The 15,038-nt window shown below is 34.2% G+C and overlaps 1 protein-coding gene across 3 annotated transcripts in view; it reads left to right on the top strand.

Annotated features, from left to right (window-relative positions):
* The window catches only part of LOC125067624 (furin-like protease 2), a 260,136-nt gene that overhangs the window by 30,080 nt on the left and 215,018 nt on the right, over nt 1–15,038 (top strand). For 2 of the 3 annotated variants that reach the window (XM_047676310.1, XM_047676314.1), the window contains exon 2: nt 3,787–3,837. The exons of the other annotated variant lie outside the window; for it this stretch is intronic. The gene's annotated coding sequence lies outside the window, so the exon portion shown is untranslated. The remainder of the gene's footprint in view (nt 1–3,786; nt 3,838–15,038) is intronic. 3 annotated transcript variants of the gene reach the window in all.

The raw sequence follows: 15,038 nt of genomic DNA on the forward strand, positions 1-15,038 counted from the left end.
ACTGCAGCCATTCCAGAGACTTGGATGTTACTTTGATAGACTTTATACTCTGTGGCAATCGACTGCCGGATTTAAGGACTTAAGGCTAATAGAAAATGAAATGTAGAGCGCGTATAATTTGTGCGTCACGAACGAACGATCTCCCGTTTTGTAATTAACGTATAATTTGTTTACTTATAAATAATTTTTCTAAAAAAAGAAAAATAACTTTTTAAATTATTCATATTTTATTGTTTAATTAGTTGCTGTTAATTTGCTTCACTTGGCGTGAATTAAACATTTGGAGATCATTTTTTAAGTGAAATTTTTGTCAAATTTCATTCAGATTTGTGATCGACAAAAAATCAAACATATAAATCCTTATTATTTTTTGTATGTTTTTTTTTTAAATTATTATGTTATTGTAGGTAGATAGGCAGCAGCCCCATAGTCTGCACATCTCCACCGTGTTTATATCGTGCTAAACTTAAGAAATATTAACCAACCCTTACTAACCCTGTCTCACTCACCCTTCAAACCAAAACATAATACTAACTTGTCTTTTTTAAAGTTGGGTAGTTTTTAGTTTTTTTCTTATACATGTATAATATAAACGCCTTTAGTGTTGTGTCATACTGTATAAGAACTTGTTTCCTACTTTTACTCAATTTGTGAAAATGCCGATGAGTTTCGAAAACCTATAAAAAAAAAGGCTTGTGTTGATCTTCATCAATCGCTTGTTTATCTGTCTTTATCCCATTTATTTGTTTTGCAGTGTGTAAGCTGTATGGAAAGAGCTCGGTAGATTTTTACGGCCCGACGCCGATCCTCCTTTGGATTTGTTTCGCTGTTGGATTGGTTTTCATACGGGTTCTTACGTATTCGATTGATTGATTCGCGATCACCACTGCCTCGTCGGTCTAATGACTAGATATAAGGTCGTAGATATAGATATGTTGGGTTCAAATCCTAGGTCGGGCCGAATCATCAAAAAAATCAGTAACCTTGTGTATCTTTCTCTTGCAATCACCGGACATGTTAACCTCTCGGATTTGACATCCATCCGGATACGACAACCAACCAATTTAGGACATTCCACTGGGTCAATTATACCCTGACCCACTGGGTCAAAACATAATGACACGGTAGCTGTTTGCTACGGTTGAGGATAAGCCTGGGCAAGGAGGGCAACCTCGAGATAATTAGCCAAGCAGGATGACCACTCTCTCTCCTTTCTCATTGTGCTTTCCCCGGAAAGCATGTAAAAGCCGTTGGTCTAGCGCCTCAACTCTTTCTGGTCGTGTTGGATTTGCCGTCTCCTCGGAGTAGGAGATGACATCTTGGTGGTTGCGCACACTTGTGCACTATAAAATGTCCTGTACAATTGCTTGGTCTCCCTTGAGATAAGCTGCCGTTTCCGAAAACGATCAGGCTGAAAGTACCATTACGTGTTGAGAGTGACTTTAGTCTATTCTCGCGATGAAGTCTCGTCTGCAAATAGAACGTCAATTTTTCTCCTGCAGCAGAATCACATTGTTTTGAAATGTTTGTGATTATTATTGAATTAAAAAAAAGACTAAGTTAAAGTGTATAATGGTTCTAAGATGGAGCTTAAACGGCTAAGAAACAGGACGTCGGGTCGGGGATTATATCTAATAGCTACTTGCGTCGTAAAATATACAACGCCGGTACATTGTTGTGATCCGGCTTTGTTTTAATGAATATTGGAGTTAAACAAGCCGTTAATAGAATTTTATTACGGTTCGTGTTATTAGCGGTTTGTTAAGAACTTCGTTATTTGATCTTGTTATCATTAAATCATATTTATTTAGTGCAATTAGTACTTGCAGCTAGTATAGCTGGCCTTCCAGACTTTGCTCGGTTTAAATTAGCAGTTCACCGTGATATTCTTTTAAATGAGGAGCTATAATAATTTTACGGAAAATTTAAACAAAGCGCAATGTCAATAACAGCGCTAAGTCTGGGTTCAGCTATAGTTGTGAACCATTGATGTGAAGGCTTTGTGCAACTCTGTCTGGTTTAGTATTCTTACGCATTATCTTTTTCTCCCTCTAAACATTACTTAGCAATGTTCTGTTGTGTTCTGGAGGAGTTCGCTAGTGTAAGTGTGTAGTGTATTGAAACAGTTAATGGAGCATATTTGAAATATTATTTATCATCAAAATCAAAATATACTTTATTCAAGTGGGCTTTACAAGCACTTTTGAATCGTCATTTAACATACTTTATTAAGTGAAGCTACCGGCGGTTCGAAATGTAGGTTCTACATACTCTTTTTCAACATTTAAAAATACGGTCATGTTAGTTAAATACAATTATATATGTATGTAATATATCCTGCCTGGAAGTCAACAAGTATCTCGTATACTCACGCTTTTTTCACTACATCTTGGCATGTGTGCCAGTTTTATAAATAAAAAATCACATATATTTCTTATTATAATATAATGATATAAAGCTATAAGTAAACGTTTATTTTCTCCGAGGTTTCATTAATCATCCACGTCAGCGCTTATACAATATCTCCTTTAGGCTTAAGACAACTTAATTCCCTTTAAGACAACCGGATTTTGTATAATAAAGTGCTTTTTGAATAAAACAATGAGTATTTAAATATGGCTGTTAGCATGTATATTTAAATATTCTTTAATAATATGATATAGAATGTGCAGGCACTTCTGAGGATTTTGATAAGAGATTAAACCACTGCTGGGCAAAGATATCACGTGTTTGTCCACCGGAGATTCGTTTAAACTTCAAACTTTAGCAAGTGTCACTAACGATGTTTTGGTGTGTGTGTGTTTATTCATCTTAAGTTCATAGGAGGTGGTGTCAGGTGTTTGGGTGAAGTGGGTTTATGGTGATGGTGATCTATTTCGAGTGAATAGTTACTACTATTAATAATTATTTAAAAATATACTTCATTCAAGTGGGCTCTTGTGAGCACCTTTAAGTCATATTACATGATTGAATTACATTTATAGCTATCACCGGTTCGGGATGTAGGTTCTACCGAGAAAAACCAAATATTATTAAACATCCTGAATGGAAATCAACGAATACTGACTCCACACTTTTTTATCATTTACATCATCCTTACATAGTATAAACAAACTCGCTTACCGCCGTCAGTCTCTGTGTATGCTTTGATCTTTAAATTACACAACTGATTTTGATGCAGTTTTAATAGATAGATTGATTCAAGCGGAAGGTTTATATGTATAATACATGCCAAATATCGTAGAGAAACATTGATAATTTTAGTGGTTTCTGAAGAGATGTCGTAATTAAACACATTTTTTGCGCTTACATTGCAAACGCTGGCTGAACCCTACGAGATAGATAAAAATAATGTACTACAGTTTTGTACACCTTAAAAAGTTCTTCAAAAAAGTCCGCGATAGTATATGTCTATCTCTTAGAGATAACCCACAATTAACCATTTCTTATCCTTTACTTTTTAATTTTTATCATCATTGTCCACCTGCGAAGTCGGTGCGGGTCTCTAGTATATATAAACCTCTATCGAGTTATGCGCCTTATTAATCAAAGTTTTTTTTTAAAATGTAATTGAAATTTATTAATTGGCATAATTAAAACGTAAAAGTAAGGCTTTTAGTGTTTATTACAAAATTGAGGTGTGTTATTGTTTTAGCTTAACACAATTTATTGTATTATTTACAAAGCTTAAACAATAGATTCATAATTAGTCCTTAATTAATTTTGAATAATTTGATTTTACCTTTAATATTTTCATTTAGTTATCTGTGTGTTGTATTGTTTCAGGTACGCTATATGTTTTATGCTGATGTTTGTCTACTAGACATAATATAACAGGTAATTTAATATTATGGTTTTGTTCATATAGTCGTAAGTGTATAATGCTACCCAATCTGAGGGCCTGGAAACATTTTCAGTATCAACTTCGATTTAGGAAGTAAGTAGAAGGTAGTAGTACATTTCTATGTCCCGGATAATAACTTTCGTGTTTGACGAACTTCTCGGAATATAACACCTTCTATTTGCATAAACGGTTTTTTGCGCTTCCATAATTACTTGAGCACTTTAATTTTGAACTATTCCTTGATATTTACTACCATGACCGAAATTCGGGATTTTCGAAACATCGCGAATCCTTCAATAACAAACTATCAACAACAACACGCCGATCCAATTTTGTATATAATACATGAATATTTTTGCCATAATACATAACATGTAGTTCTGTGAGCCGAGATGGTCCAGTGGTTAGAACGTGTGCATCTTAATCGATGATTGTGGTTCAAACCTAGGCATGCACCACTGAATTTTCATGTGCTTATTTTGTGTTTATATTTCATTTCGTGCTCGGCGGTGAAGGAAAACATCGTGAGGAAACCTGCATGTGTCTAATTTCAACGAAAGTCTACGCATTTGAGCAGTAGAAAGTAGAGCAGGTGAAATATGCTCCAAAACCTTCTCAAAGGGAGCGGAGACCTTACAGGCTGTTAATGTTGTACATATGTAGTTCTAGTATAATTGGTTTAGCTATTTATAAGATAACCTCATACAAATGGACTAAAAATTTGGTAATCATTTGGCTGTTCCCGTGTACCACATGATCGTATAATAATAAAACAGTTAAACCAAATCGCGAGCGACACTTGAATTATATTTATTTGTAAAGACAAATAGATTGTCATGCAAACAGACGTAGCAGACGCTTTGTAGCGGAGAGTTTACAGTTGGCTGGCCCGTATGGCGGTCGCCGCGGAACGAGATGAAGTATCGAAATTCGGATCAACAAACACTGTGCTAAGTGATATCACTTACATTATGTGTTCCCGTCACTTCGTAGTCAATTACAAAGTGTTATGATACTACGCCCAATACTAGTTTACGCCCCCGGCTTGTATCGCGTATTAGGGCTTGGTTGTCAGGTATTATTCACACAATATATTTTTAAATTATAGCTTGTGTTATTTTGATTTATAAGCTATGTTATAGTAAAGTTTCATTAAAATCCATTCTCGAGTTTTCGATTGAAAGATTATCAAACATCCACACATACAAAACTTTCGCCTTTATAATTTTGTAAGCATATGGATCGCTTGTGATATCCAGTGATGCTTAGTGATGTTAAGGTTGCTTCGATCGTGATAAGCTTGTAATTAACACAATTTTGGCTATTCCTAAGTGGTTCTTAACCATATAAAAAATATATGTATGTTTCAACGCTAAACAGTATTACTTGGTATAGTTGTTATAAATGAAGAGTTAGGAACCAGGGTGACAATATGCACAAGGGATACAATATCCTTGTTACCAATGGAGGTGAATATTTCTTGTCGTGCCAATATCTATATACTGGTGTCATTTATCAGGTGATCATTTGATAATCCGCCAAAAAATTTGGTAAAAAAAATATCATAGATTTTTATGTGGTTACTTTAAGTTTGTAATTCATCCAGTGTTGAAACTTCATGAGAAAAATTGGTTCATGGCGGATGGATACGCTGCAATATGTGTATCTATAACCGGTATTAGAGTAGCTTCGTGGAATTTTCTTTTGAAATTATTTATAATTTACTTAGTGATTATTAAAAGTACATTTTAATTTTTGTCAATATTGTAATTAGTTTTACGTAACAAATATTAAGTATGCTTTATATTGTCTGTCAACGAAATTGTTTATTATTTGTAACGTTAACTGGTTCTTCGCAAGTCACTTATTACAAAATATTCCCACGGTTCTGTTCTCATCTATTCAAATAAACACATCTTACTCATACCTACTTTATTTACACTGATGCGTGTATTGAAAACTAGCGCAAACGACTAGTTTGCTTTGAAGCAGAATCTATTTGACCGTATGAATTAAAATAAAATAAATAACTTTAAATAGTGACTGTAAAAATGTACAAAATTAAAAGCACATTTATGCACTCTCAACCTTGAATAGCCTAAATTAAAAATACCTTCAGTTAGGAAATGTGAAAAGCCTTATCGAAAAACTAAGCGTGTTTTTCTTCTAAGTTTATGATTGTTTTTAAATTAAAGTCGAGGCGAGGGGGACCGATATAGAAGATATTTAGTATCTTCTATATCGGTCCCCCTCGCTTTCAGTTACCTATGTTCTTTTATCGATATCGGATACGGGTACGCTCCGATCGGATACATGTAAACTCCAATTCAAAATGTGTTGGTTATTTAACCGCGTTCAAAGACGACACCTTACACAGATATGAACACGTGATAATCGTAGCGACATTACCGAAACGTGTTGTTTAAACTTTACGTCTAGAGTTTTTTGGGTCGCGACCCTGATGTTAAACGGAAGTACGATCCGGCAAAAGAACATATGGATGCAGCTTTAGATGCACGCCATCACCCTACCTTATGATAGCTACGCCACTGGACAGGAGGCGACCGTTTTGTTTCCAACTTGTACTACTATATATTAGCTAAGTTATACTCATATAAAATGTTATTTATTACTTAAAACACATTTTATGAAACGTTATAATCCTCATATATTGTAATGAACGGAAATCCTCGTTGGTCTTGTGAAATAAGTTAGCATTTGCTTTGTCTTTATTATAATACTGTAATAAATAATGACATGATAATTATTGTATCGTCGTTGCAATGATAATTGGCAAGCCTTACAAATTATGAAAAAAAATAAATGTTAAGCTATTCGGTAGAGTCGATCCTTATACCTTTGAACTATTAAGGCGTATATCATCTTTTCGTATACGTAATATAAACGACGTCTAATTTTACACCGATCCACTGATCCATTAGACGATCGGGAATTATTATCGCGTTAGAAGCAAATTGCTTCCGATTCGCGACACGCAACTTGACCCACGCTAGCTTTCAGTCAGCGTAACATATTAACTATCGTCTAACCCTACTAATATTATAAAGGTTCGTTTTGTTTATTTTATGCCAGCAAAGCTCGACAGACGTTGTCCTGTCTCTCTTCAATATTCATGGCTATCAGTTGAAATATTATAGCGCCCTCTATTGTCTAATGACTTACATCGTAGATAGTATAAGAACCTCCTTTTGAATAACTCTGATAATTAATGAAAGTCGCATTAAAATCCGTTGCGTAGTTTAAAAAAAAAAAAACTAAAGCTCGTTTCAAAAAATTGTTGATAAATAATGTATGTTACTCAATACAATATTATAGTATATTATAAATGAGTGGACGTAGTATTTATTGAATTCTAGGCAGGATATATAAAAAAATAATTGTACTTTACTGATCTACTCTGTAAGTAAAATATTGGAAGAGTGTTACTGAGTTTCTTTGCCGGTTCTTCTCGGTAGAATCAATTTTCTGTATATAACGATTGAAATTAACTTTTATAAGCCTACTTGAATAAAGAATATTTTGATTTTGATTATGAAATAATGAAAATATGGCCGAGATGGCCCAGTGGTTAGAACGCGTGCATCTTAACCGATGATTTCGGGTTCAAACCCAGGCAGGCACCACTGAAATTTCATGTGCTTAATTTGTGTTTATAATTCATCTCGTGCTCGGCGGTGAAGGAAAACATCGTGAGGAAACCTGCGTTCTGCCACATGTGTATTCCGCCAACCCGCATTGGAGCAGCGTGGTGGAATATGCTCCAAACTTTCTCCTCAAAGGGAGAGGAGGCCTTTATCCCAGCAGTGGGACATTTACGGGCTGCTAATGCTAATGCTAATGCTTATGAAAATATGAATATGTGAAGGCCATATTTTATATTTGTATTTTATTTCTGCAAAAACAGTATTTATGGATTATTGTGTTCAGATTTAAAGAAAGTTATGGTGGAATAACGAAACGTACATACATACATGCATGGCATAGCATTACACTTCTTTCTTGGGCAGTCGTGTAAGAATGATTTGTTTTTTTTTTTTGTTTTTTATGGCATTGGTTGGCGAACGAGCATATGGGCCGCCTGATGGTAAGTGGTCACCACCGCCCATAGACAAAGGCGCTGTAAGAAATATTAACCATTCCTTACATCATCTATGCGCCACCAACCTTGGGAACTAAGATGTTATGTCCCTTGTGCCTGTGATTACACTGGCTCACTCACCCTTCTAACCGATACACAACAATACAGTGTACTGTTATTTGGCGGTAGAATATCTGATGAGTGGGTGGTACCTACCCAGACGGGCTTGCACAAAGCCCTACCACCAAGTAAATTTGTGAATAAATGAAAGGAAAAATTTAAGGAAAATTTGTGAATAAATTATTTTGTTCAAGTAAATGGCTGTTGTTTTTAAGTTAGATTCAGACAAACTATTCTTATAACGCGACTTAGTTAAGTTACGGTTAAGTTATTTCGGTGAGTGTCTCTTAATGTCAGAATCGATTTCTACATCGAGTTTCAAGTATAGCAGAAATAGCTCACATTACGAAAATGTTGAATTAGCTAACGTTCATGTGACTTTTAGTTTGAATGTCAATTCATTATCGCTTACGTTCTGATATGACGTTAACTCGTTTTTATGAAACTAAAATAGCTGAGCTGAATTAAACGTGGTCAAATTGAGAACTTGCATGTCGATCATGCCACGGTAAATTATTCAATTTTTTCCGGTAATAAAACTTCTATTCTACGTAATTTCGATGAACATTTTTTCGAATTTCAAAATCTAGCAATTTCTAAATGTAAGTACCTCATGGGGATCGACTACTCTTATAGACATAATAATCTTAATTGTAAACTGCCTACATACATATGTTTATATAGTATCTTTGCGATTCGAAACGAGTTACTTTTTTAAACGTATATATTTATTAAAATAAATAGAGGTATTTACACATTTTTAGAATTGAAATATATTTAGCAACCAGTCTCGTCTTTGCTCGTGGTGGACAAAATATACTAAACGTCGTGCCTTTTAAGGACAAAAATTTGGGCTCGTTGAAACCTCGCTAAAGTTTCATCAAATTGAATGCTATGATAATGTATGTATGACGAATGTAAAACATACAAATCTTCTATTATATTTATTTTTATAATTCATAGCCCTTGATATGATATTTGTTATAACAATCCTTATTAACAGTTCTCAGATAGACTAACGAAGCATTTAATTATTAACCAATCGATAAGGTAATTGCAACTATAGACGCTCGGGTGACAATAATTTGATGATGATTGACGGACGGCGTGACGGATGTGGATTAATTTCACGGATACTTATTAGTAGATTAGGATATATCATATTTTACATCGTATAAATATGTATTTAGTTATACAATAATATAAATGCCACAGCTAGGCTAAGATCTGCTTATGGGGTGAAGGAGGTTACGATATCACTCTGCTTCAGAATACGTTGGTGGATTGAATCGTTGTAGAAAGAGTAGGGTTTGAACTGGTCCATTTTAGCTTTTTATATACAACTAGTCGTTGCCCCCGATTACGCTAGCGTTTTAAAGATTTGTCGTTAGATGTCACCTATAAAAAGTAGTCTATGTCCTTCCTTGGACTTTAAGCTTGCTTCGTACCAAATATTATCAAAATCGGTTCAGCCGTGACAGTGTAACAGGCAGAATGACAGACGGAGTTACTTTCGCGTTTATAATATTAGTATAGCTTTCGATAAAATCTCTGAATGATAAAGCAAGTCATATTGCTAATGTAATCGTATTTATTGTATCGCGTGTGCTTGTTTCATTAGTATTTTTTATGGTAATCATAATTTTCAAATTAATCGAGGTACTATTTCTTTTGTTTATTTGGTTTTACTAAGCAAATCCGACCTGACCGGAAAGAGTTCAGGTGCAGCACCATGACTTAACGTACTTACCATACGCAACCACGGGAATGTACACACTTCCCAACTTCGAGACTGAGCTGTTACTAAGTGTTTTTCGACAGAAAAATCCGATAAATTTTTATTGGCCCGATATTGGTTTTGAACCCAGAACCTCGGGATCTGAGCCTTTATATAATGATCAGATACCACTAGACCAACGAGGCATTCGGGTTTCGGGTGCAACGACATAGTATTTAGCATGTAATACAGCTAATAAACGATATCAACATTATCCGATTAGAGCGTTTGACAAGGCTTTAATAGGGCAACTCGCTTGCTTTGTAACGCAGAAACTTAGATAACACCTTCCTGTCTAATGCACTACAACGCAGCCTTAGCTAGTTTAGATAACCTACTTAGCATCTGATGAAATTGAAATAGTGTACACTCTACTGAAGGCTATATACTCGTAAATATCTTAAGCACCGGCGACTTTGTTCGTGTTTTAGGGGTCTGTCGTCCTTCCTTTGAATTCAGGCTTGCTTCATAGGAAGTTAGAAAATAGTAAGAGAAATAGACGGACAGACAGATTGACAGGCGGAGTAACTTTAGCATTTATAATATTAGTATATACAATGTGAATCCGCGGCTTGCGATGACGCGCAGTTTGTAACGATAATGCTTGTAAAACTTGTAACATACTTAGTATTGCTGTTTGGCGGTAGAATATGGGATAGGCGGTACCTACCCGGGCTTGCACAATGCCCCCACAACTGAGAACAATTATATTAAGTAATTAATATTTTATGTAGTCTTGTTTAGATTGGTAATCTATTGACTCAGCTATACGTGATGAATCTCCAATGACACATCGTCTGATATAAATGTTTATTTAGCGACTTATAAATTGAACCGATCATTAGGCCAACAATAAATAAGTACGTTCTTCCTGTATTATTCGTTTCTAGAATTAAATAACGCAGATATTTTATTAATTTAGTCCAGACAATAATTTATATTTAACGTAAAAAAGTTTATAGGAAAATTCGGCTAGAAATATTACTCGACAAAAGGCTATAGCATATTTCAATGGAAGTAGGAAAAAAGGTAAACAAAACTTAGATTTAGGTATTTCTTATTATGTTATTTACTAGTTTTCGCCTGTGACTTTGTCTGCGTGTTTCGAAAGGGACGGTTGGGCGGTCGTAGGTTTTAAGTATAAAGTTTGTCATTCCTTTGGGTTCGAGATTGCTTCATACAGAATCATATGAATCAAATTCAGTTCAGTGTTTGTCAGAGAGCGCAACAGATAGGCAGAGTTACGTTAACAATTATAATATGTATACAGATACTTAATAAAGCGTGTGCAGATCATTGATTTTTAAGCCGGTTTAATAGTAATTTAATTGCATTTCATTCTTGCCGGTTTATGTCTGTAGAATCTGCATTTAGAACCGGTGGTAGCTTTGTAAACAAACTGCAATTGCCTGTAACAAAGTGTAATTCCCTTAATTCATATGATTGAAATTGGCTCTTGAATTAGAAGTTATTTTTTAATTTCATAAAAATATTTGTTAAGAAAAATGTTTCTCTTTTTAAAGAATTTAAACAAATCCGTTTTTAATATTCGAATATCCGGCGAGTATAATTTTAAACAATATAAAGATCTATGTTACGATTTCAGTTCAACGTTTCGATCGACTTAAACTCACTTAACTTGTGTTACGTAAATTGCATATTTTGTACTCGTGTGTGTGTATGTGTGTGTGTTTAACTTTTTAACGTATTGCATTGCAGCCGTATGGTCGTGTTGTAATCTTCAATCGGGGTTTTCGAAAGGCAAACTCTAGACTGTTAGGTCTCGCAATATTGTAATAGAATTTTATATTATTAATACACTTTGTAGGTACTCAGTTTGGTTTAAATATGCGACCAATTTAACTTGGTCTCTCAGTTTGATAAAATATCGATAGGGTTTTGTTACGTTACATTTATGTCGTAACAACTGAACATTTATTAGAGCTCAAAACAACAATACTTATAATTTCCGTCTTCTTATTTGGTGGGTAAGTGAGCCGGTAGTAATTACAGATCTATAGTCAATGGCACGTTGAAGGCATAACCTATTTATTTTTTTATTTATTTCAAAACGAGGGATGAGCAAATGTTATTTGCCTAAAGAATAGTGCTAGTAACCAAAGGTGCTTGTAAAATGTCAATGTGCCGCCTGCTAAGGTATCTAAGACGTTATATCACTAGTATCGGGTACATTGTCTCACTCAACATTTCAACCGAAACACCTGCAGGTCTACTAAAAAATTTAAGCAAAGTGAGAGTCAGTAAATGTCTCACAACTAGAGTAGGGCTTCCTCAGGTTTGGTTGATACACACGTAGGGAATGCAATCTCGGCCCCTTTTTTCAATCCCGGGATTACGGGATTGAACAAAGACAATCCCGAGATTTCGGGATTGAAAAATTGTATTAAAAACGACAAAAAAATCATCGATTATCATTTTTATTTAAACTCAGCAGTCTTTCGTCAACTGCCGTGTCAAGGTGAAAAAATCAAAACAAAAAAAAAAACATTAACTTTTAACTAAAATAACTTCAACTTGAAATCATCTTTAAAACTAACAAACATAAAATTCTTCTCAGGAAACAATAAGGAACTTTAGGTTATTATAAAATAAAACACAATCATTAAAACTTCAATGTGCACAAACAAAAAACAAAATAGTCTTCTAAAACATTAACCAAAATGACAATGACTTGAAATTATCTTAAATATAAAAATTTACTAAGAAAACAACTTTGAGTTGAGATCTACTTCCGAGGTCCCGAAAATCCCAGGATTGGACAGATCTAATCCCGGGATTTTAAGGCCTGGAATAAGGTCGGAATCCCGGGATCTCGGGATCCGGGATCCCGGGACTGCATTCCCTATACACACGTGACAGATTCGCATCTGGTACATAAAGTTTTTCTCGTGATGTTTTCTTTTGCCACCGATCGCGAGATTAATTATAAACTAAGCACATAAAAATTCAGTGGTTCTTGCCTGAGTTTGAAACCGCAATCATCAGTTAAGACTCAGGTATTCTAGCAACTGGGTCACTTCGGCTCATGCATTCATAGCCCAATCACTGTAAAATAGCTATAAACAAAGGTGACCCAATAAATTCATACTAGTAAGACGGCTGTCTTAATCTGTCTTAAAAATTATAGTTGAAATTTGTATTTGTACAAAATATGATTTAGTTTTCTTAGATTTAAATATCGGAACATGATAATTGTATTTATTTTTATTGTTTCTCCCATTCGCTGATTGCAAATTTATATTTAAAATAAAATAGTAATTATTCACAGTTTTAATTTATAATTACTCGAGTGTTGATTATTGTTGAAATTTATAATTTAAGTGAAAGCCCTTGATATTTTATTAATTGTTTCCGTAAGATAATTATGTTTATTAAATCGTTTTAAATCTCGTGGGGCTTTCTATTCGTTTTTGATTAGGCATTTGCGTGACAGCCCCCTTGAGGCTATTGTGATTTGTACTTAGCAGAGTCGAGAGAGCTCAGTGGCGAGAACACGCGAACAGTCGGAGATTTACGGTTCCCAGCCGAGTAGCTCTGAATTTTATGTGGTTAAATTTGTATTTAGAATTTATCTCGATAGCTATATAGCACGTGATGAATAATAATTTACTACTTGCTTATCCATCAAGCCATGGAGGAATGGCGTGGTGGTTACTAGGTCTTAATATCTCCTTTTGACACCAGTGGGACGTTCACAGACTGTTGCTAGTATTTAGAATGATTTCGTGAGCGTTCTCAGTAAGTGTCGCTGTTAATTATGTATTATTTAAATTTTCACATACAAACAATTATAATATTGTTTTAATTACGTGTGGAAATTACGGACTGGTTCGAGACGATTGCGACAAAATGATAAAACTAAAATATCTACGAAAATTTTATTATTATTTATTAATGTTTTTTTTTTGTTAAATATATATACAGAAAAATATCTGTGTATTTTAAATTAAATCTTTTTGTCAAGACTATTCTCTATCTTATTCTCTTCGTTTATGTGTTAGTAAGGAATATATGAGCCGAGATGGCCCAGTGGTTAGAACGGATGCATCTTAACCGATGATTTGGGGTTCAAACCCAGACAAGCACCACTGAATTTCATGTGCTTAATTTGTGTTTATAATTCATCTCGTGCTCGGCGTTGAAGGAAAACATCGTGAGGAAACCTGCATGTGTCTAATTTCAACGAATTTCTGCCACATCTGTATTCCACCCACCCCCCATTGTAGCAGCGTGGAGGAATATGCTCCAAAACCTTCTCCTCAAAGGGAGAGGAGGCCTTAGCCCACCAGTGGGAAATTTACAGGCTGCTAATGTAAGGAATATATCATACTTTTTACGACGTCAATATCTTTGGGCGATGGTGACCATTTCATCAGGTGGTCCATTTTCTCGTCTACCTATATTGTTTTATACATATATCTTAAAAATTTTAGGTATCTTACAGAGTTTTGAATTATGTATAGCAGTTGCTCCGCGTGGATCTTTTCATTAAAAGTTACCTCATGCTAAGTTACAGTGGGTTGAAGTATGATGTTTTACGGTTAATAAATTATTTACCGATTTACTGATTAACAGTATGAAAAGAAGACCGGCCAGAATAATAGAATATCGGAAACAAATTTTATATATTTTTTTTAATTATATAAATTGTAATAAAGTTTTTATTAACTACGAAAATTTAAAAACAATCATTTGTTTACGTAAAAATTTGGGTTGGGTTGGTATTTTCTCTGTAAATTTTCATGGATTAACTAGCTAATTATTAAAAATTTGAGCGAACTGATATCAAACAAGCTACACGCTTTTACGGTAATTAAATTTATATTTAGAGATTATTTGTTACTTTTTTTTTTTTTGTTAATTAAAGCGTGTTAATTTAAAAATATTTTATTTTACTTTCCAATTAGAAATGGTTTTAATTAGTGCGATTTTTAAAAGTCCAAATTTTATTATTATAAATAGTTAGTTAAACCTTTATATTTGTATGCGACATTTTTTATCAATAATATTTTGATAAATATATTTTTTTTATTATTGTAAACCTTTACGTATTAAAGAGTCTCGTGTCGTATTCTGTATTTAAATAAGGTTTCTTAACGTCCATCTTGTTTCACATGCTACAAATTTTTTTGCAAAGTAGTTTAGTAGCAAATTTCTTCCATACCACTTTTGGGTAG

This window comes from Vanessa atalanta, chromosome 12, assembly GCF_905147765.1.
Source record: "Vanessa atalanta chromosome 12, ilVanAtal1.2, whole genome shotgun sequence".
Taxonomy (NCBI): domain Eukaryota; kingdom Metazoa; phylum Arthropoda; class Insecta; order Lepidoptera; family Nymphalidae; genus Vanessa; species Vanessa atalanta.